This window comes from Suncus etruscus, chromosome 6 (assembly GCF_024139225.1).
Source record: "Suncus etruscus isolate mSunEtr1 chromosome 6, mSunEtr1.pri.cur, whole genome shotgun sequence".
Classification (NCBI taxonomy): domain Eukaryota; kingdom Metazoa; phylum Chordata; class Mammalia; order Eulipotyphla; family Soricidae; genus Suncus; species Suncus etruscus.
The window spans coordinates 55,685,282-55,707,925 of record NC_064853.1 but is presented as its reverse complement, the minus strand read 5'-3'; the positions used below and the strand labels follow the sequence as shown (position 1 = coordinate 55,707,925).

Sequence of the window (22,644 nt, the reverse complement as noted above, 5' to 3'; positions counted from 1 at the left end):
AATTATTGCCCAATGTGATAAAACTTGTGTGTTACAGATTTTTTTATCCTTGTGTCAATATTTTGCCTCACATAGAAGATTCAGTCACATATGTGATAGTATTTTAATTGAGTTAATGTTTTTACTTCTTACCCAAATTCTATGATTCAGTGAAACATAGCAGCAATATATTTCAGAGTTAAGTACCTATAACTCTATAACTGAAATATGTGCAGATCACAGATTGGATGAACAATGCTCTGTTGTGAATTTTAAAACTAACTTGGAATATAATTACAAAGCAATAGAGATTTCTAAAATAAAAGGTTGACAAGAATAAAGAAATTGAAGTAGAAAGCCAGATTGTATATATGAAAAGAAAGAAGAGCTGAGCAGTAGAGGATGATTGGAGGAGGGGACCAGGAGTGGAGAGTTTTGACATGAGAACTCAGCTACATCTTACTATATCCATGAAGGTGACCCATAACAAAAGGCAGCAGGTAAAAAAAAAAAAAGGCAGCAGGTATATGTTATAACAACCTAGATACAGAGAAATTGTATTATACAGAGACACTGTAGGAGTCATGCAGTTTTGTCCCTCAGCTATCCTCAAGGTGTGGGCACATGTGCTATTTTAGTCTTCTAATCAATTTTGGTGGGGGGGGGGCGGGGGTTGGGGGTTGAGACACACCCAATGGCATTCAGGGGTTACTCCTGGCTCTGTGCTCAGAAATTGCTCCTGGCAGGCTTGGGACACCATATGAGATGCCGATGATTGAACCCTGGTCTGTTCCGGGTCAGCTGCATGCAAGGCAAATGCCTTGTGCTGTGCTATTTCTCCTTCTGTGAAATAGCTCTGAGCTTAATGAGGAGGGCAGAAACCAAGGGACTCATATTGTGTTATCTATAAGTTCTCCAGTCTTTTTCAGCGGTTTAAAACATTAAATCTGTCTAATTTAACCCTATCCCTAGTCACAAGCCTTTAGTTTTAGTTACTTACGTACTTTCTTCCGTAAGCGTATCAATCACTTACAGCATTTAATATGCCAGTTCCTTTTGGAACCAGTTTGAATGAAAAAAAATAAAGGACTTTGGGAAAAACTATTTAAGTATGTCTGGTAAATTGTTTTACTATTTGAGAACAGCTCTGGGGACTAAAATACGTTTTCCATTTAGTAGAAGTTGGCTTCTTTTGTGAGCCACAACTTTCATGGAAATATGTTGAAATTGTAAATGTAGGGCCTATGACTTACAGCCTTTGGTATTACTTGGTGTCTAGAGTTAAGTTATGGTCTGTGCTAATGTAGCTATGATCAGCAGCATTTTAAACAAGGGTAACTTAAGACTAAATGAAGCATGCATGTTCTATAGTTATTTATATGTTTCTCATTAACTTCCAATGGTGTTTTTTGTTTGTTTTCATGTTTTGTTTGTATTTTCTTGTTGTTTTGGTGCCATACCCAAGAGTGCTTAGCGGTTACTTCTGCCTCAAGGACTGGGAATGGGGCTGGGAATCAAAGCCAGACCTCCTACATGCAAAGTATGCACTTTGTTTCTTGATGAGTAATGTTTTAGAAACACATAAAACTGAGACAGCACAGAAACTGCTCATTTATAATGCTTACCCCCCACTTTTCTTTTGTCTATCTGCTTGTATACATTAGTGCATAATTTGTTCTCTAAGCTAAATTTTATACTCTAGTGATTATATTCTCAACTTTGATTTTTATTCCCTTGCAGTTCACTTTCCACACAGTGGCCAGGCAGTGTTTTTTTTTTCTTAGGAAATTTCAGATATGGTGCAGACTCCACCCTCCCCCGCCTCAACCCCCACATGACCGCCAAGTATGAAAGTCTGCAGCTATAGGTCCTGCTGAGTTCTGCAGGCAGCTCCTTCCAGCCCTGCTCCAACACCCTGAGTTCTATACACATGGACTTCCCGGCACACATCTTTCTCATGCCAATCCCTCCCTGCCTCTCTTCTGTTCAACCTGCCTCCAAAGTCTTCTTGCTTTTTGCTTTCAAGGTTCTCCTCATTTTTCCTGAAGCAGATGCTTCAGAATCAGAGAGACCATCCCGAACACTCAGTCACATCACCCTTTAATAATGTACATGCCACCCTCCACCAGTGGAGTTCCTCATGTTTGTTCATGTATGTGTATTTTGCCTGTACTCCCCTACCAGAGTTCATCCTGTGGACATATTAGAAACAGATTGGAATTGTTAGGAGTTCCAAGTGTAGAGCTCACTCACAGGGACTTCCAAACATCTTTTATAGATAATATAAATTGCTGGATTTGTTTTTATTTAAAAATTTCAGCTTATGAGGCCTACCTTAAAGTACAAAATTCAATTGGACTTGGTGAGAATGACCAAATACTTTATTGTGCATGTTTGCAGCTCAGAATTACACAGCACTTTAGACTTAACCCAAGCTGAGAAGGCTCAGAGATTTCCCATTAACAGCAACGTGTGTGTGTGTGTGCGTGTGTGTGTGTGTGCGCGCGCGCACGCGCACGCACGCGCACTTTGCACTTTTTTTTCCTAATTTTCTCCATAAGAATTATCTACTTTTATTGATTATAGTGTAATTTGTGATAGTCCTGTATTATTTGTACTACATTAGGTGGGATTTGGACCTTATATTTTCCTCTATCCAAATTTCATTAAATTTCATGTGATTTATTTTTTTAGGATTAAAACTCTAATTAGATATTCCTATCTGCATGGAATATAAACAACAGTTTTTTATATGGAGATGGATTCAACCTATTTAATCCAAACGATTTCTCACACAACTTGAGGATACTTAAGTTTCTCAGACAACATCTATAGTCAGATTATCTTAGAACTTTATTTAAGCAGTTTTTTTTTAATAATATAACAATTTTTGCAGTTTTCAACACCTTTGGCACTCAATGGTTTACTATGCTCTTGTGATTTTGAGAAATGCGATAAAGATATTTTGGTATGAAAATGGATGTTGAGCCTGAGTTTAAGACTGTTTTGCTGACTTGCTTTTACTTTACTCTCCCAACCAGGACTCTTTTTTTGTTTGTTTTTGTTTTTGTTTATTTTGTTTTTTACTTTTTTTTTATTTAAGCACCATGATTACATACATGATTGTAGTTGTGTTTCAGTCATAAAAAAAAATCCCTCTTCACCAATGCAACCTTCCCACCACCAATGCCTCTCCGCCTCCCTCACCTTTGCCCGTATTCGAGACAGGCATTCTATTTCTCTCACTCATTAATGTTGTCATGGTAGTTAGTGCAGTAATCTCTCTAAACTTACCACTCTACCACTCTACCACTCACATCGAGAGCCAGTCCTTCTAACCCTCATCTCTGTTGTCTCTGGGCATTATTACAATAATGTTTTTTGTTTTGCTTTTTTAAACCCATAGATGAGGGGCCAGAGTGATTGCTGAGCACATAGCTGGAGTAACTCCTGAGCGTCACCAGGTGTGGCCCCCCCAAAAAAAATTGATGAGTGAAACTATTCTGTGTCTCTCTCCCTCTGACTTATTTTACTCAGCATAATAGATTCCATCTACATCCATGCATAGGAAAATTTCATGACTTCGTCTCCTGATGGCTGCATAATATTCCATTGTGTATATGTACCACAATTTCTTTAGCCATTCATCTGTTGAAGGGCATCTTGTTTGTTTCCACAGACTGGCTTTTGTAAATAGCACTGCAATGAATATAGATGCGAGGAAGGCATTTTTATATTGTCCAACCAGGACTCTTTGAATGTACCTCAAACCTTTATGAGAGAATTAGTAATTAATGTCCAGTTTGTGCCATCACCAGTGGGTATCCATCACCTTCTAAATGTTAATAGAATGGAAACAGAAAAAGTGCTTCTGCCATGGGAATTGGCGATGTCAGTCACATCTGAAAGTATTCTCTCCCTTCCAGTACAGGCACATTTTGGAAACAGAAAAGAACTCTACAGTTTTGCTTCAGAATATTCCTTAATTATATCACTATAGGAATAGGACCCCCTTGTATCAAGGATAAGGGTCTATGCTAGTAAAAAATAATATGAATAAGAAATAATGCACTATCACTTATTATATGGTACCTGGGGTTCAAATCACCATTGAGTTTGGTTTTCCTCAAGCTCAAGATTATAGGGAAATTATTCCTCCTCTTGATCTTTAATAGCTATAAAAAGATGGACAATGAAAAGATTATTATGGAGTATCAAAATAATATAACATAGAACTGTTTATTCTGTTGCAACTTTCATACAGGGGGCTAGGCATATTTTCTTTAGTAGAACACTTTCTATTTCAGAGTTAAATAACAAATTCCACATGTGGAACAGCCCCCATATCTAGAAACTGCTGTAGGACATGAAGGAACAAGGAGGTGAGAGCTCCATTACCAGTCTCTGGTCGGTGACCATAGGCAAATGATATGAATTGAAGTGGAAAAGGACTGAGTGCCACACATGTGTAGCCTCATGCTAGACACATCTGGACATGGTCTTGATTTTAGATGTCTTTTTCAAGTCGTAGAGAATTTTTAGTATCACATTGTGCATATTCTTTATTTGAACCTTAAGCCTTTGCTAGAGATAATAGCACCCAAAATTTCAATATGACCATCTTGGGTTCTCCTTAATTTCTTCTGTTCTTATTCTCATTTTCCACTTTCATTCACTCCTCTGATAATTAACACCTGCCAGTGAAAACCACTTCATGCTGCTTTCACTTTTAGGCTAGTGTCTAAAAATCAATCCTGGCAACTATTGTAAAGTGAAATTTGGAAGATGGTTGGGTTCTCATGGAATCATGCAAGCTGAAGTTATTAGAGAGGATTAGGAACCACAGCTGGTGAACAGATGGAATGCTTATAATTTTGCAATCTTAGGTAGCCATAAACTCAAATCCACACAAAACCTATTTTTCTCTAGTTCACTTTACTTTATCCTGCTGGAAGATAATCCTCATCAAATGTGATGTTTTAATTTGTAATTTATACTTTATAACTTATAACTTAAAAATTTATAATTTATAAAGGATATTCTTTATAGTATCAGTTACCATTCTGTACATGCTGTTTTCTCCCTTAGTTTAATGTTATCAGTCTACAGATATTCATCTGAGAAGTGTAGTAGGTAGAGAATGTAGACTAAGTGCTTTTCATTTTATTGCCAGTATAGAAATTGAGATTAGTTCACAGTAAGTGACAATCTATTAATAGGGATTAGAGAGAACAGGCAATAATGTGTGCCTTGCATGTGGTCAACCCCCATTGAATCCCTTGCTCTGTATTGTTCCCCAGCACTACCAGGATTACAGAGCCCTGAGCACAGAGCCAGGGAGTAAGCCCTGTGGCCCAAAATAAACAAAAGTAAGTGTGATTACAGTAAAGACTAGTTCAGTCACTTAAATTAAGTAGTCTAATTAGTCACTGCTTTAAAACTCTTAATTTGGGCTCCAAGAAATAGTATCAGGTAAAATGCTGGCTTTGCATGCAGCAGCCATAATTTTTAATCCCTAGCATTACATGTGGACCCAGAATGCCACCCAGGAGTGATTGCTGAGCTTAGAACCAGGAGTAAGCCCTTCGGTGTGTCCCCCAAACCAAACAGAAGACCAAAACATCAACAGCAACACAAACCAAAGTCGTGATAATTTCCTCAGATCTCTTCTAACGGTTCATTTTATTGGAAATACCTTTGTCTTGCAGTCAGACAAATTATCTGGACCAGCTTTCTAGAAATCCTCTGCTGCTCAATCCTATGCCCCATTCTTGTTTGCAAAGATGTTTCTACATAAGTTAGAGCTGCTCTCTACTTATGATCAGATTAATGTCCCCTAAACAATTTAGAACTTCTTGGCCTTTATTTGAAAAACTTTAGAAAAATGACTTCCAAATAATGCTTTGTGTTTGAAAACATGAGAAAACAGGAGGAATCATAAATAAGTTGGATGGTCTGGAGACAGTCTGTACTAGCTAGTTGGGAAGAAAACAACACACAGATTTCAGGTGTGACCATACAACAAACAGCTGTGGCTTATGATCCAACATCATTTCTGTTCTTTTGGAGCCAGTCTGTGCTGCTTTTGCAGTCAGTCAGCTGCAAAAATATTATAACATGTGTTTTGGAAGCAATTATTGCATAATAGTTTTCTAGCCTCAAAACATTCTTAGTGATATATTTCTATACCTGGTGGAAAAATGGAGAAATATTGTTATTGAAACAGATATTGAAACACAAATAATACAGAATAATCATAGGAAATGGTATTTAAAAAAAAAGTCAGACTTTGAAATAATTTCAGTAGTTTTGTTTTGGTCTTCTAAATTGGTGTTTTGTAATTTGGCTATGACCTTTTACAGAAGCAGTAGTGTAAATATATTTTTAACTTTCAGTGCAATTATTTTTTACCAAACCAAGTAAGTAGGCTAATAGTCTCTTCAAAATATAGTTTTGTTTACCATAAGTAAAATTATTCTCTCCACATTATGCTTGCTTTCCTTGAATTTAAGAGAGAACTAATATCAGGACATTTTGGAGGTTTCCAAAGAAGATACGCAGTTAAACTGAGAATATGAAGTACTGGGCTCAATACCAGATTTTTTTAGATTTGATGGAGTGTTCTTGACCAAATACATAAAATCTCTAATTTTAAGATTCCAAAACAAATAAATGGATATAGTAATATCAGTTGTGTTTATATGTATATATACACATATAAGCATATACATAAACATATATGTACAAACATATACATATATATATTTTTGCTTGTCTGTTTTTGAACTGCACCACTGATGTTCAGGAGTTTCTACTGGCTCTGCCCTCAGGAATTACTCCTCATTGTGCTTGAGGAACTATATGGAATGTTGGGGATGGAACTTGGGTCAGCCACATGCAGGGCAAGTACTTTACCTGCTATACTATCTCTCCAGCCCTGTGTTTCTATATGTTGGATATATATTTAAATGATTAAGACTGTCATAATAATACAGTATCACAAATCGTATAACTTAGACAAGTGTTTCTTGATTTTTTTCTTACAGTGACCTGTTCCAATCTTGTTTCATTTCTTTAGCCCCTATTTATGCAATTTTCAATTGTTGCTCCCCCTTGTACTATCTTAGGGACCCATAGAGAGCCAGTGATTCCCAATTGAGTACCACATGCTGAGATGACAGATGCTCTTTTTCTCACAATTCCAGCGTCTGTAAGTCTGAGGTTGAGAGAGAGCAGGGTTGGTTCCCTCTGAGCACTTTCTGAGAAGGTAGAATCTGTTTTAGGACTCTCTTGACCCATGGCTGGCTTTTCTTGTTTATTCTAATTGTCTTCTCTCACTTTGTGTTCTATCTAAATTTCCTCAGGTTACGGCTACTCTAAGGTCTTACTCCATTTAAACTTATATACCTCTATAAAGTCTATCTTCAAACACAATCACATTCTGAGGTGCTGAGTTAGGATTTCAACATAGGGTTTTGTTATTACTGAAGGAAAACAGTTCAAGTAAAAACAGAATATTATAGAATCTATTAAAAGATAATGTATATTCTTACATTATAGTTTGAATTTTTAATTACTTTGGGTAGTAAATAGTTTTAAACACTTATGGACATATTGATAGAAATAACTTGACACTTTAATAACTAAGACTTAAGAATCATCTGTTTTTGAAAGACTACACCAGGTAAAGGATAGAGCTGTTATGTGTGTGTATATATACATATTACATATATATATACACAAATATTTGGTTCCTGTTTGTTTGGAGAGTTTTGTTTGTTTGTTTTACTCTTAGTTGCACAGGATTGTTTGTGAATTTATTGGGTAAGTTTCAGCAGAAATAAATGAGTATTTACTGTTTAGTGTCAGAAGCATTCAAGAAATGTAAATTTTCTTTTGCTCAAGTATAGACTCTTGCATACCTTGGAAGTTAAGGCTTGAACAAGTGACAACATTTTACTCAAGACATACAGACTGCAACCTCAGGGCCTAAGCCTAAAGACTGTCTGAGTTTGCAGTAATCCAAGTAGAACACTGTGCACTTGAGATAGAAAACAATACAAGGAATGAGATCCCTTAATGGAAAACGCTGAGCTTTTAGTTCACTGGGATTGCAGTTCTCGATGGACTTTTAATTATAGGAAGAAAGGCAAACTTTAAATTACATACTCTGAGACAGAAAGGAGAAAGGGTAGTTAGTAAGGGCAGTTGGAAGCATGCATTCAGATTGTTAAAAGGGGTTGGCAGATGCCTTTGCAGATCAAACTTCTTTGTCTGCCTACAGAAATTGCTAAGTGCACAAAATAAAATCCTCCCAAATGATTTCTTTAGAAAAAATATTAACTAACACATGTGCGCGCGCGCACACACATACACACACACACACACACACACACACACACACACAGACAAACACACTGTGAAAAAGGAAAGCTGGGATAAACTAACTTCACTAAACAAACCAAGATATTTTACCCTCTAAAAACAGCTTTGTGTGTTCTGATTTTATTTTCTCAAATAAGATTACTCTAGGTAGTAGATTGGAAAATTACCACTAGTGGACTAAATGCTCCATTCTCAGAATATAATCCACAGAATTTTCCATTACTAAATTAGTAATATGCTCAGAACAATTTCATCAGAACAAGCTTGGGACGTTGAGTTTTTTGACATACTGTTAAATTTGACTATAGGAAAATTTCTAACCAACATTGAATTTAGTTAAAATCCTTGCTGATTCCCTTGGTTTTTGCATACTGTATTCTTAAGCATAAATACATGTTAGCAACTTTGGAACATAGTTTTACCATAACGTGTCCCTTAATATAAGATGTCTTCCTTATAACTCTTACCGCCATGCTATCTATAAATTGCTTCCTCATAAGTATTTTGAGACTGTCCATTTGTGGGTAGTGCTGCTCTGAGCATTTATTCAGTCATACATTCAGTCAATATCCCTATGCTATGCACTGAACTGGGCATGGGGGACTCAGTGACTGAAAACACATACTGTGTGACTCCAACAGAAGTCCATGATTTTCTCCCTTTTTGAGAAGTAGAGGATATAAGATGAACTGGAATTGACCATGCTACATATACTTCAGTATGGAGAGATGGAAAGAAAGTTAGAAAGAAGACCCAAATCTTTGTATTAGAATTGCACTACCTGGGGGCCGGAGAGATAGCATGGAGGTAAGGCATTTGCCTTTCATGCAAAAGAACGGGGTGGTTCGAATCCCGCCATCCCATAAGGTCCCCTGTGTCTGCCAGGGGTGATTTCTGAGCATAGAGCCAGGAGTAACCTGAGCACTGCTGGGTGTGACCCCCCCCCCAAAAAAAAAAAGAAGTGCACCACCTGGACATGTCTAACCTTCCATAGAGGCATAAGGATGAGTCAAGTCAATCAGCATGAAAAGAACAGATTCAAGGTATATTCTGTCCTGTCCTTCCCTTGGTTGGAAAGCTTAAAGGTTGGTCTCACACAAGTTGACTTTTTTTTGTTATTTTATTATACTTTACTATAATCTCTTATATATTATATTTAAGTCAAATTCTTAGATGGGATGGTAATAATTTAATTACTGAGGTCCATAACTAACATTTTTAGCTTTTAACTTTAAAAATATTTTTTTAATTTTTTTTTTTTGGTTCTCCTTCCTTCCTCCACTATTGTTTTTTTCTTCGGTGATACATTATCAAGATTGCTTTCATGTATTTTTATTTCTTACCTACTTTGATCTCTTACTCAAATGACTGCTTGTATTTGAAAAACATGCTTACTATAGTCATAGTTCAGGGATTGCATATTTGAATCAATCAAAAATAGAGGAAACAGAAACTAAGTGATAGGTCTACAGACTTTAAAATGGGTTTGGACCTGAGCAATGGTACAGTGATAGGGCACGTGTCTTGTATATGGCCAATCTGGGTACTATCCCAACATCCTCCATGGTCCCTTGAGCACCACCAGGAGTAGTAATATATGATCATCACTAGATGTGACCCCCTTCAAAAAGAAATGTGCTGGGCAAGGTATGCCAGGTGCTCCTTATGGAGCTGATTTGGGATATAATTATACTATTTACGTTCTCAAACCTTTAATTTTTTTTATTAAATCAACATTGATTAATTACATATAAAATGTACACCTTTATAAAATCAACATCTTGTACACTATCTTTTATACATTATATTCACCCCCAAAAGACTACTTTACATCCTTCACAATACAGTTGATCTTAGTTATCTGGTTTCCTACTACCTCTTTTCCCCTTCCATCTAGTAGTCACTTTTTTTTCTAGCAGGGATAATGGGCTGAAGTACATCCAGTAGCACTCAGGGCTTACTCCTGTTACTCCTGGCTTTTTGTTCAGTTGATCACTCCTGATTAGGCTGTGGGATCATATGGAAGGTTTTATTTGTTTTTCATGGAGGAGAGGTGTTTGGGTCACACCCTCCAGTGCTCAGGGCTTACTTCTATCTTTATGGGAGTAAGCCCTGGAGATGCTCAGTTGAACCATATGGGATTTAATACAGGTAAGTTTATGCAAGGCAAGCTTCCTACCTGCTTTACTATATCTATACTTTCTGAGGGACCATATGGGGTACCTGTGATTGTGCCTGGGTCAGCTGCATGCAAGACAGGAGTCCTACTTGCTCTTCAGCTTAATACTCTTTTTTATTTTATTTTATTTTATTTTGTTATTTTATTTTATTTTGGTTTTGGAGCCACACCTGGTGATGCTCAGGAGTTACCCCTGGCTTTGCATTCAGAAATCGCTCCTGGCTAGGGGGATCATATGGGACCCTGGGAATTGAACCGAGGTCCATCCTGGGTCAGCTACATGCAAGGCAAACACATATTACTCTGGCCCCAGCTTAATACTCTTTTATCCTTATAAATTAAGATATTTTTTGTTCATTAGTTTTATTTCTTTGTCTACCATTTTTACATATGAGTAAAAATGGTGTTTGACTTTCTCAAAATTGTCTGACTTCTTGTCTAACATTTTTAAATATATGTATATGCAAAAAGATGTTAAGATTTCTGGCTTATGTTTTGCATGAGCTCAGAACACAGATTCAGAACATTATATTTTTTGAAAGGAATATTTTTTAGAAAGAGGAATATTTTTAATTAAAGTAATTAATTTTAAAAAAAGCTTTAAAGGAAACTATAAGATTGGCACATGCTTTGATATACTATTTTACTTGAAGATTTCTCATTGACCTTGGATTTATGATATGTCCACTCAATCTTAAAGTTTTGCAGAGTAAAATGGAAAATAATACTTAAAAACTTTTATATAGATATTTCAACTTGTTGGCCCAGTTTAACTTTTCATTTTTATTTACTTTTCTCTTTTATGTCTTTAGAAGAAAGCTCTTTTCTTTTTTAATGGATTGGGGTAGATTATGCTGTCAGTTTTTATTGTTTTTTGGAGAATAATTTGAACAAGAACAAGAAATGAAATATGAATAGATTAAATTGAGAACACAAATTATACAATCTAAGAAAAGCCAAATGAGTTGTTACTTAAAATTTACTATGATTCCTGATTGCATTCCTAGAGTTCAGATTAGCTATATATCACATTTTTATTTATGAGAGCTTGTGGGTTATTGGTTTGGTTGGTTTGTTGTTGTTTGTCTTAGTTTTGGGGCCACATGTGGTAGTGCTCAGGGTACTTGGTTTTGGAACCACACCTGACAGTACTTACTACTGACTCTGCACTCACTTTTGGCAGTCTTTGGAGACAATATGAGATGCCAGGGATTACCTAGGTTGGCTGTGTCTGGAAGGCAAGTATCTTACCCACTGTGCTGTGTCCAGCCCCTGGTTTTCTTTATTTTTAATTTTATTTCAAAGTGGTACAGAAAATGTAAGAGAAGTAGAAATACTTGGATAATTTAAAAAAAAAAAAGCTTTCATTTAAAGTGACATTTAAATCAGAAGTGTCTTGACTAATAGTGGCTTTTTGCCTAATCAAAAATGTTGGTACACCTGCAATCTTTGCATTTCCTCAACGCTAGCCAAATGATCTTAATCCAGAGTACTGAACAGATATTAGAAACAGAAGTCTCAAGTAGGCAAAGGAACCTAGAAAAGAACTTGAAGGATCTCTGGATCGTCTATTGGCTACATTGGTACAATACCAACATTCAAAGAATATGGAGCAGTGGACAATTACAGATTTAACTGAGTTTTAAAAAAAATTTAAATTCATAGATACATAAGAGAAAAAATAAACATGAAGAAATTAATGGAATTGGGAATATCCCCATCTTGCAACTATCAGTATTAAGTAGTACCTAGCAAAATCATCAGTTAACTAAGTCAGTTATCAGGTTTCTCAGGGGAAAGTACTGGACAATAAAAAAATAAGTTATGCCATACTGTAAGAATGTGGCCAAAGTGTTAAACATTGCCTAAAGGTTCATGCTGCCTTTATTTGCTTATCATGTGTGGCACATCTAATCTGCTAAATATGTATAGGGTGAATTTCATGAGGTGAAACTAGCATAAAATTCATATTGTTGTATGTTCTAACAAAACTGTGCCTGGGCCCTCTAAAATGAACAACTTTGTGGTCAGAGTGGTAGATAGCACAACTGGTAAATCATTACTTTGAATGTGGCCAAACTGGGTATTTGATACCTTGAGAATCTCAAAGGTGATTCTTGAGAATAGACTCAGAAGTAACCCATGAATATCTCTGGGTATGACTCCCCTAAACCCCCAAAATAAGTTAAATTAACAACTTTTTGAAGACAAAAATGTAGGGACTGAAGAGTCTTTCAAGGGCTGAAATGCTTGGTTTTATGTGAGAAGCCCAGATACGAACCCCAGCCACTACCTGGTTCCCTAAACATATCAAGTGAGGCCTGACTGCCACCCCCAAAGATAAATACTTACTTTTTGTGATTAAGGGAGCTAACAACTTGACAACTAATGTAATATGTTTTTCTTGATTGGACCCTGGATTAGGAGGAGCACGTTAAAAATATTGTGGGAAATGTGGGGTTGTGTATAAATTAGATTCTGTCATTTAATATCTTGTTCTGTTCTTATTGTGGTCATATATCAGAAGGTCTTTGTTCTTTAAAAAAAACAGGATTTAATTTTGGGAGTGATATGACAGAAATTCAACAATTTTTAAGTAGCTCTGAAATGGGGATACATGCATGCACACTCACATGTGTATGTATATGTTTGGTGAGATAAAACCCGAGGATGGAAGTACAGCAGAATGTTAACATGTAGCCTATCTTTTCCCATGTGGAAGTTATTCTGAATGTAGGGGTGAAGCATCAGCTATCTTTAGTACAATTTGGAGACCTTTGCTTTTGTTCACCTGAGAGGGTGCTAGATGATCTTTTTATCTGAAAGAAGGCAGATGATGAAATATTTATACAGATTATATTTCATGAAAAATGTTTTCATCTCCTGAGTCTTTGGAAACAGGATGATCTCTCAGTTTCTGGACCCTGATCTCTCAGCATTAATTAGGACTTTTCAGATTTTCAGTCTCCTTTCCCTTTCTTTTCTTTGATCTTGAATATCCGCTTTCTTCTACTTAGTGCCATATCTCATTTGATGGCTTTGTATTTATATTTAGTACTAGTATATATGCTTGTTTTGGTTGTTTGTTTTCTAGGTCAAATTTGTGGCACTCAGGGTTTACTCCTGGCTCTCTGCTCAGAGATAACTCTGGTCAGGCTCAGGGTAACCACTGCTAGGGAAGGCAGTATTGGGTAATAAAATCATCTTGGCTACATACAAGGCAAGTATTGCACTACCTTTCCCAGGTTTAATGATTTTCAATAGGGATAGTCTGTTCTATGTATGGTAATGGCCTTTTCATGTTCTAGAATTTAAAGCTCAAATCCATGAAGTGACATCTGGATTGAGTTGTCCTGGATTCTTTCACCATAGTCCAATTGTCCATTGTCAACCCCAAATGTATAGAATTTAAGTTATAGGGGACATTGGTAAAGAAAACTTGGATGTTAAAGTTTGTTGACGGAGGACAGCACTGGTGGTGGGAATGCCCCTCATTCATTGTCACTATATACCATAAATGATGCAGTGAAAGATTTGTAATGCACTTTGGTCACAATAAAAATTTAAAAAAATTTGCCATTTGGATGATGCAAATATTAACATTCTCTTTCAAATTTAACGTTATAAATTTAAATTGTTTTGCGTGGTTTCTGTCTATGAACTGAGATAATGTTACAAAAATATTGATTTAACTACTTGAAAAAGCATTTTGTGGGAATGTTTATGGATGCCACTGCAGAAAATAGTCTATAAACCTCCATTGCTTTTGTGTAAGTCTTTCTATCCTGTGTTTAAGCAAGTGCCTTCCTGTCACACACCCAGGGAGAGTACCAACTCTTGCTGGATAATCATGGAGTGGAGCTATTTCTCAAAATAAGAGAGCTATATCTCGCACAGGTTAGAGCTCAACTAGCCAGTAAATCAGTTCAAGTACATGGAGTGAAGGGAAGCAAAAGACTGGTGCTAGGGGCCACATGCCAGACAGGCATATCTACCTAATACTTTAACCATTTTTGTGGGATTTTCATCCCAGTTTAATTTGGTGTTTTCTGAAATACTCTCTGCTTTTATCTAGTTCCATGGACATATGTGATTTTTGCCTTGAGAAATAAAGATAAGAGGTTTTCTAAAGGGATTTGGCAGAAATGAGTATAGACTCCCCTACTATTTCAGGTTGATTCCAATTTTATTGGCATCAAAGAAGCTAGTTGAGATAAATATGTTGAATTAACTTGGAATCAAAAATAGTAACATTGAATGGTCTTCGTTTTCACAACTCAAATCTGGAATTCTTTTGTTTAATACCTAAAGTGTTAAGGTATTGAAGTTTGCCTAAAGGGAACCCTCTTACCCACAAATAGGTTTATACAATATGACTTTGCTCACTTTTGGACCAGGAAAGAATATTTTTCTACTGAATTCCAGAAATAGTAACATATGCTCCAAGAAATCAAGGTTTGTTGCCTGATTTACATTCTCTGGCCATCCCTTCTGTCAGGCAGAGCAGTCCACCTGCAAAAGGAATTCATATTCTCTTCTTACTCTAATTATCCACAATCTGCTTTGCACCTAAAATTTTAATATTTTCCTAGATTTGAAGGCAGCCTACCTGCCTGCTTTTTTCTCACTGTTGAAAACCTGTTATTACCTTTGGCTATCTCTCAGGTTTTCAAATAAAGTAGCTACTTACCCAAATGAGTAGAAAGATGTCTGACTACATTTTCAGCATCAGGATGATTGATGGCTAAAGATATTTCTGGAGATTTTATCCTTGGAGATTAACTTCATTGTGCTTATTTTATGCAGTTAAATTCCTTGTAATTTTTACATGTTTTTAGTGTTTGCATTTAAAACCATTAGTTGGGGGCCAGAGCAATAGCACAGCAGGTAGGGCGTCTGCCTTGCAATCTGCTGACCCAGGTTCAATACCCGGCTTCTCATATGGTCCCGCACGCCTGCCAGGGGTGATTTCTAAGTGCAGAGCCAGGAGTAACCCCTGAGCACCACTGGGTGTAGCCCAGAAAACAGACAAACAAAATCATTAATGGGGGGGGGGTCAGAATCATTAAAAGGAAGTTCTTAGGTAATTCTACTTTCACATGCATTTAGTGACTTCACAGCAGAATACTTTCAGAGAGAGTTGACTTTCTGATTGGGAAGCCCTGAAGCATGTGTGTTTACACTGTCTTCCTTCATCTATTCTCCTCAGCATTCCAAAGTACTGATTGGCTACCCAGTTTGTTCTTGTTATTGACTCATATTTTTCTTTTTCATTAAAAGTGTTATATCTCCCAGAGCAATAGCACAGCGGTAGGGAATTTACTTTGCACATGGCTGCCCAGGATGGACCTGGGTTCAGTCCCCGGCTTCCCATATGGTCCCTTGAACCAGGAGCGATTTCTGAGTGCATAGCCAGGAGCAACCCCTGAGCATCACTGAGTTTGGCCCCAAAACAAAATGAAACAAACTCATGTCTCATTGAGTTTTTATATGCTAATTTTTATATGTAAAAGCATTTATTGAGCTGCTTTGTTTGTTTGTTTGTTTTTTTGAGTATATATTATGTGTGTGTGAGTGTGTGTGTGTGTGTGTGTGTGTGTGTGTGTGTGTGTGTGTGTGTTTTCAGGTCTTGAATAGTTAGCTATTGACTTGAAACCCATCTTTCCCCACCCCAACTGGTCAGGACCAGAAATTGCAGAAATTACTTGTTTTTCTTCATCTATTGGACACAATTTGTGAAAGTCAGTTCTTTGCAGATCTGAGAAAGCGTATTGTGCTATGCCAGGCATATCTGTAAATGAGCTCTGTGGATAAGAATGAGACAGAAGGTTTACAGAGAAATAATTCTGATGTCATTCCATTGGAATGAAGGAGTTCTTATAACCGTAAATACATTGTATAGCTAGCAAGCAGCTAAATGTCTACTTGTATTTTTTTTCTAAGAAGGAAAAAAGTGAAACAGACTAAAGAAGTAAATTGTAATTATGAAGGGAAATTTTAATTAGTCCGACACAGTTACTCAAACAATATAAAATCACAGATTTTTTTTCATGTTTTTTTTGTTTGTTTGCTTGTTTGTTTTTGGGTCACACGGGCAGGGTTCATGGATTTCTTCGGTTCTGTGGCCAGAAATCAATCCTGGCAGGCTCGGGACCATATTGGATGCCGGTGATTGAACCTGGGTCATCTGCATGCAAGGCAAACGCCTTACCTGCTGTGCTTTCACTCCAGCCCCTGAAATTACAGATCTTTGGGGAGCAAAATGAAAACTACTTTCTGGAAAGTTTAAATTTCACATGACACATCTTGTGTGTGTAGGCATGCGGGTATGGGGGGGGGGGGAGATCCTCTTTAAAAATCCTCTTTAAAAAGTATATTTGCCCGGGGCCAAAGCGGTGGGGGCCGGAGCTGTGGGGGGCTGTGGGGGCCGGAGCCATGGGGGCCAGAGCTGTGGCGCTAGAGGTAAGGCTTCTGCCTTGCATGCACAAGCCTATGACAGACTGCAGTTTGATCCCCCAGCGTCCCATATGGTCGCCCCAAGCCAGGAGCAATTTCTGAGTGCATAGCCAGAAGTAACCCCTGAGTGTCAATGGGTGTGGCCCAAAAACAAAAAAAAGAACAAAAACAAAAAGTGTATTTGTCATTTTTTATAAATTTTAATTAATAACATTCAATTAATAACCTAAAATTTTAGGGCTTTATTTTCTTGGGAAGAGAGTTTCTTTTAGATGGAAAAAAAGATGTGATCCTCTGAACTAAACTCCCTCTTTCTGTTGGCATTTCCAAGTAAAATGGTTCTCAAATTATTGGTGCATTTTAGAATGGAGGTTTTCTTCTTAACAGTTTTCAAGAAATGTTTCATCTAGCCCCAGAAGTGTATATATCTATCAGAGTGCCCTTTCACTGTTCAGAGGAGTATCTTGAAATATGTGTATAATATATACACGCATACATACTATATATTGTATAGTATTATATATTATATATACATATATATAAATTTATGTATATATGTGCACTCATTACATGTATGTGTGTAAATATGCATATCTGTCTGCATACATGTGTATACAGACATGCATATACATAAATGTGTGATAAGAGCACTGTGTCTGCTATAAGGGAAAGGTGCTCAAATATTAAAAAAAGCAGAGTGAAAAGTGAGTGTCAAATGTTAAGCAGAGTGAAAGATCAAATGTTAAGAAGGCAGAGTGAAAAATAAGTGTCCTGTCCACCACCAAATCAAAGCTAGTTTGTGTTGTTAAGCTGGGTCTGATTTTATAGCTCAAGGTGATTGTTTAGACCAGGAGTCCTCAAACAATGGCCCAGGGACTACATGTGGTCTGCTGAGGACATTTATTTGGCACACTGGATGTTTTTGCTGTCACTACCTGTCCTGCTTAACAGCCAACTTGTCCCCCACACCGCAGTGCAGATGTGTGAAATGTGCCCACACTCTCTGACTCCCCTTCTCTCTGTCTCTTGACTCTTCTTCTCAGTCTCTGGTAGGGGTCCTTCTTTACAGCCTGAAGGTCACTATTCATAGTTTTTTTTTTAAACTATACCTCCAATGTTACACCCTCCAATGGTGTAAGGGACAGTGAATTGGCCTCTATTTAAAAAGTTTGAGGAACCCCAGTTTAGACTATTCAGAAGCATGGTTGCATCTTGCTTAGAAAGGGATAGGCTTAGTAGAATGGTAATTTTTGGCATTTTTTTATACCAAACTATTAACTTGCTTTCAGGAATTTATTTTATATGTGGTAAATAAATACCTTTAGTTCAGTTAAACATTTTATTTCAGTTGTGCAAATTGTATCTGATGTATATTTACTTTTTCTTTTAGTCTGCAGCAGCACAAATGGAAAAGCATTAACTAAGTGGAATATGACCACATATTTCGCTTTTTTTCATATTTGCAATTTAGAACCCTGAGGCAATGGATGAATCTGATCTGGCTGTGTTACTGCATATCTCTTACTTGATGGGGATAGTGGTTGTCATGTCACAGTCTTCTTACCCCCATGGCCTGCACTGTTTAGTTCTGCTCTCAGAAACCTTTATATATTTTACTACTTTCGTGGCACACTTTTTCTCATTCTTTTTTTTACACACCTTGCTCCCAGGTCCAAAGTACTTTGATCTATTTGTTGAAGCTTTTAAGTTTTGTTTTTTTTTTTTGGGGGGGGGGGGCTATTGTCATTGTGCTCAGGGCTGTGTGCCTAGAAGGCATTCCTGGCAGTGGTCAGGGGGCATATGTGCTTCTAAGGTGATCCTGGGGTTGGATGTATACAAGATGAACACCTTAACACCTATACTAACCCATTGCTTATGTCTTAAGTGCAGAGAATACAAGATCATGAAAAAAGAACCCACTTGATTCCAGGATGGGAAGAAGTGATGACAGGCAATATTAATTTTAATTAATTAATTTTGGTTTGGGGACCAATTCTGACTATGCTCAGGAATTACTCCTGCCTCTGTGCTCAGAGATCACCTATGGCAGTACTTAAAGAAGCATATGCAGTGTTGGTGGTTGAATCAGGGATTGCTCTGTCAAGGCAAGCCCCTTTCCTATCGCTTTGGCCCCTTGTAAGAGTTTTAAGAATAGTACCTCTTATGGGTCTTTGTTTCCCCCAAACCTGCACCCCCATTTTTTTCAGTACAGACAGGTATTTGCTTTGCTTTCCTCTCTTCCCTCTTCACTTCCTCTCCCCACCAATCACAGTCTCTTTACTCATTATGAAGCACTTCATAGTTTTACATGCTTTGTCACCATATGCTAGACTTGTAGCTTGGGGGGAAAATCTTGGTCTTTTCGCTGAGACTCCCATTTCCTCATTCATTCTTCACCCTCAGTCCAAACGTGCCTCAAAGTATGCTGAGGACCAGAGATGAAAACTGACTGTAAAATAAGATTTCTGCCTGGCCCACTGCCATAAATAGAGCAGAGAAAGTGTCGTATGCGAGAATTACAAAAATTAGTAACATGAGGAGATGCATTAACTACTGCCTAGCCCACTAGTTAGAAAATGTCAACTTTCATTATTCAAGTCATCAGATGGAAAATTGGACACCACCCCCTCTCTCTAGAAGTTTTTTTTTTTTTTCTGTCTGAATCTTCTACCTGTATCTCTGACTCATACCTGGACCTGGGGGGGATAAGAGGGGTTAAGGGTTGGCTTAAGGCTGCCGCCTTTCTTCCCCCCCCCCCCCCAAACACATTAGTACTTCTGTTATCTCCATTTGAAAGCTAAAGAGGGAGAGATGAGAAGGGGGTATTCTCACAAGTGTGCCTTTCATGTCCTGTAGCTTCTACACTGTCCTTTTCCTGCTTTCCTTCTTTCTATGTTGAATAGATTCTCTCTTCCCGGGTGCACCTTTCTTTCCTCAGGGATAAGCTTAGGCTTATGGTCTTTGTGGCAGGCAGTCACAACAGAAAGAAACAAGGACCTCTTTCAGGTGATTGCATCCAAGTCTCTGCCTGTGAGGGCTGGCAACTATAAGGTCCTTCAAACTCTGGACCAACCAGAGATTGGGAGTTTTGTCTTTCACAACTGGACCAGTTATTTATTGAAGCTGTGCTTATATTCCTTTTTACTGACAACAAGTTTTTTGAGCTACACAGTATTTATGATTTACTTAGCTTCCAGAATATGTGAGAGTCTAAACTAAATGCTTTTGACTCAGGCTATGAGCCTAAGTTTGGACATGAATGCAAATCATACAGATTGGCTTTGATGTTTGGCCTTTGAATGTGAATTTTTTCTTAAGTGGCATTAAAAATAATAAGTCATTACCATCTGCTCATTTCTGTTCATCACCAAAACATATTCTAAAGAGATGCAGTGGAAAAGACTAAGACTGAGAAGACTTAGTAGTCTGAAACTGAAACCCCTAAAGTTTACAATGACACCTCTAAGAAGCTAGTAGTTTGTTTTGTTTTTTTTTTTTTGGCTCATTAATTAATCAGTGTCAAATGAGCTCTGAATTTGCAAGAGCTCTGCTAGTACAGTGCTGTGGATTACATAGTGACTATATTCTGCATTGGGTCTTCACACTACCATGCTTCAGGCCGGCTATTTCTCTATGTCCCCAAACTGGGAGGTTTGTTCAATTGCCAGCAAATGGAACAGTGAGTGACGGAGGCCTGTCTAAAATATTTACTTTTCTGTTCTCTGCCTGAAGAAGCAGGACAAAGATCAATTCCAGATCTCTAGGCTCTTTGCTTCCTGAAGCTTACACTTTAGTGATCGGAAAAACAAGTAATAACAGGATAATTTACTTTCAGGTTTGATAATGAGCAGGAGGAAATACATTGGTTATGAATGAGGCTGGCTGGAGAGATGCTGGTCAAAGGGTATTGAGTTAGGTATGGGCTACAAAGGGAGCCGTTGATTAACCCATCTAGTGCAGAATTGGGCACATTCTCCAGCCGGGTCCCTCAACCCCTCTCTCCTCCTCACTCTCAAATGGCTCCTTGTCTAAAGACCTCTGCAGAAGTGAAGCTGCTCCCTAGGAAGCCTCCAGCACACCCACTTTTAAATCAGGACATTTTACAGCCTTTCCCATTCATGACCCCTTTTTTATTAAAAAAAAAAAAAAAAAGGCACATGGGTGAGCACTGTCAGAAATATAGCAATTCATTTTATGGTTGACTTTGAATTAGTGTTCTTGTCATTGCATTTTTAGAAATATTTTGCTGTTGGGGCCAGAGTGGTGGCTCAAGCGGTAAGGCGCTTGTAGCCTTGTATGTGCTAGCCTAGGACAGATTGCAGTTCGATCCTCTGGCATCCCATATGGTTCCCCCAAGCCAGGCACGATTTCTGAGCACAAAGCCAGAAGTAACCCCTAAGTGTCACCAGGTGTGCCTGGGGAAAAAATATTTTGCTGTTACCTACAGTTATTTGACACTGTACTGGGTCTTAACTAACAGTTTAAGAAGCCACATTTTAGATTAACTTTTCTTTCAGACCCATCACATATAACTGCCTTAAGTTGCTTTCTTATTTTCTCCCCAAGGTGTAAAATATCTTGAAAACAAGAACATTTATACTTGTAATCAGACATCTTTATTTTGTTTTGTTTTATTTTTGGCCCACACTGGCCAGTATTCATGGCTTGCTCCTGGTTCTACACTCAGGAATAACTCCTGGAAAGGCTCAGGGGTTCATAGTGGTATTGGGATTGAACCCGCATGCAAGACAGCACCCTACCTACTGAACAATCCCTCTGCCCAACATCTTTAACTAATTAGTTTATAAGTTAGGCTTAACTATTTAAAAAAAAATCTGTGAGCTAAATAATAGATTCCACCAACCAGGTTATGAAAGTCAAAGCTGTTCCTCTAACAACACAGATTCTTAAATTTAAATTTCTCATATCTTATATCTGCTATATATACTCCCTGCCCTGTTCTTTCTGCTGCAAGCACTTTATTTTGTTGTTTGTTTTGAATTTGGATCCATTGCCAGTAGTGCTCAGGGTTCTGTGCCCAAGGATCAATCACTCCTGATGAAGATCAGAAGACAACATGGGATACTGAGGATTGAATCTGGATAGGCTGTATACAAGGCAGATGCCCTCCTTACCTACTGTGTACTATTGCTCCAACTCTGAAGCACTTTCTTTTCTTTTCTTTTCTTTCCTTTTTTTTTTTTTTTTTTTTTTTTTTTTGGTTTTTTGGTTTTTGGGTCAGACCTAGCAGCAGCTCAGGAGTGACTCCTGGCTCCTTGCTCAGAAGTCACTCCCAGCAGGCTCCGGGGACCATATGGGATGCCAGGATTTGAACCAGGGTTCATCCTTTGTTGGCTACATGCAAGGCAAATGCCCTACTGCTGTGCTATCACTCCAGCCCCAGCACTTTCATTTCTAAAATGAAACTCTTGCCCTATTTCAAAAATGTACCTCTTTCCCCATCATTCAGTTGATCCACCCAAATACCAGGAATTATCCTAGTGTTTTCTCATTTTCTCACTTTAGACTATTCTGTTTTTCAATATATCTGCATTGGAAATCACTTACCTATTATCATCTGTCTATTGTACTTGGAACAAAATTGAACTTAAGAAATTTAAACTTCCAGCTCTGCAGCAACTAAC

At 37.7% G+C, this 22,644-nt stretch overlaps 1 protein-coding gene across 1 annotated transcript in view; it reads left to right on the top strand.

Moving 5' to 3' along the window:
• The window catches only part of FNDC3B (fibronectin type III domain containing 3B), a 372,580-nt gene that overhangs the window by 236,828 nt on the left and 113,108 nt on the right, over positions 1 to 22,644 (top strand). The gene's annotated exons all lie outside the window — the stretch shown is intronic.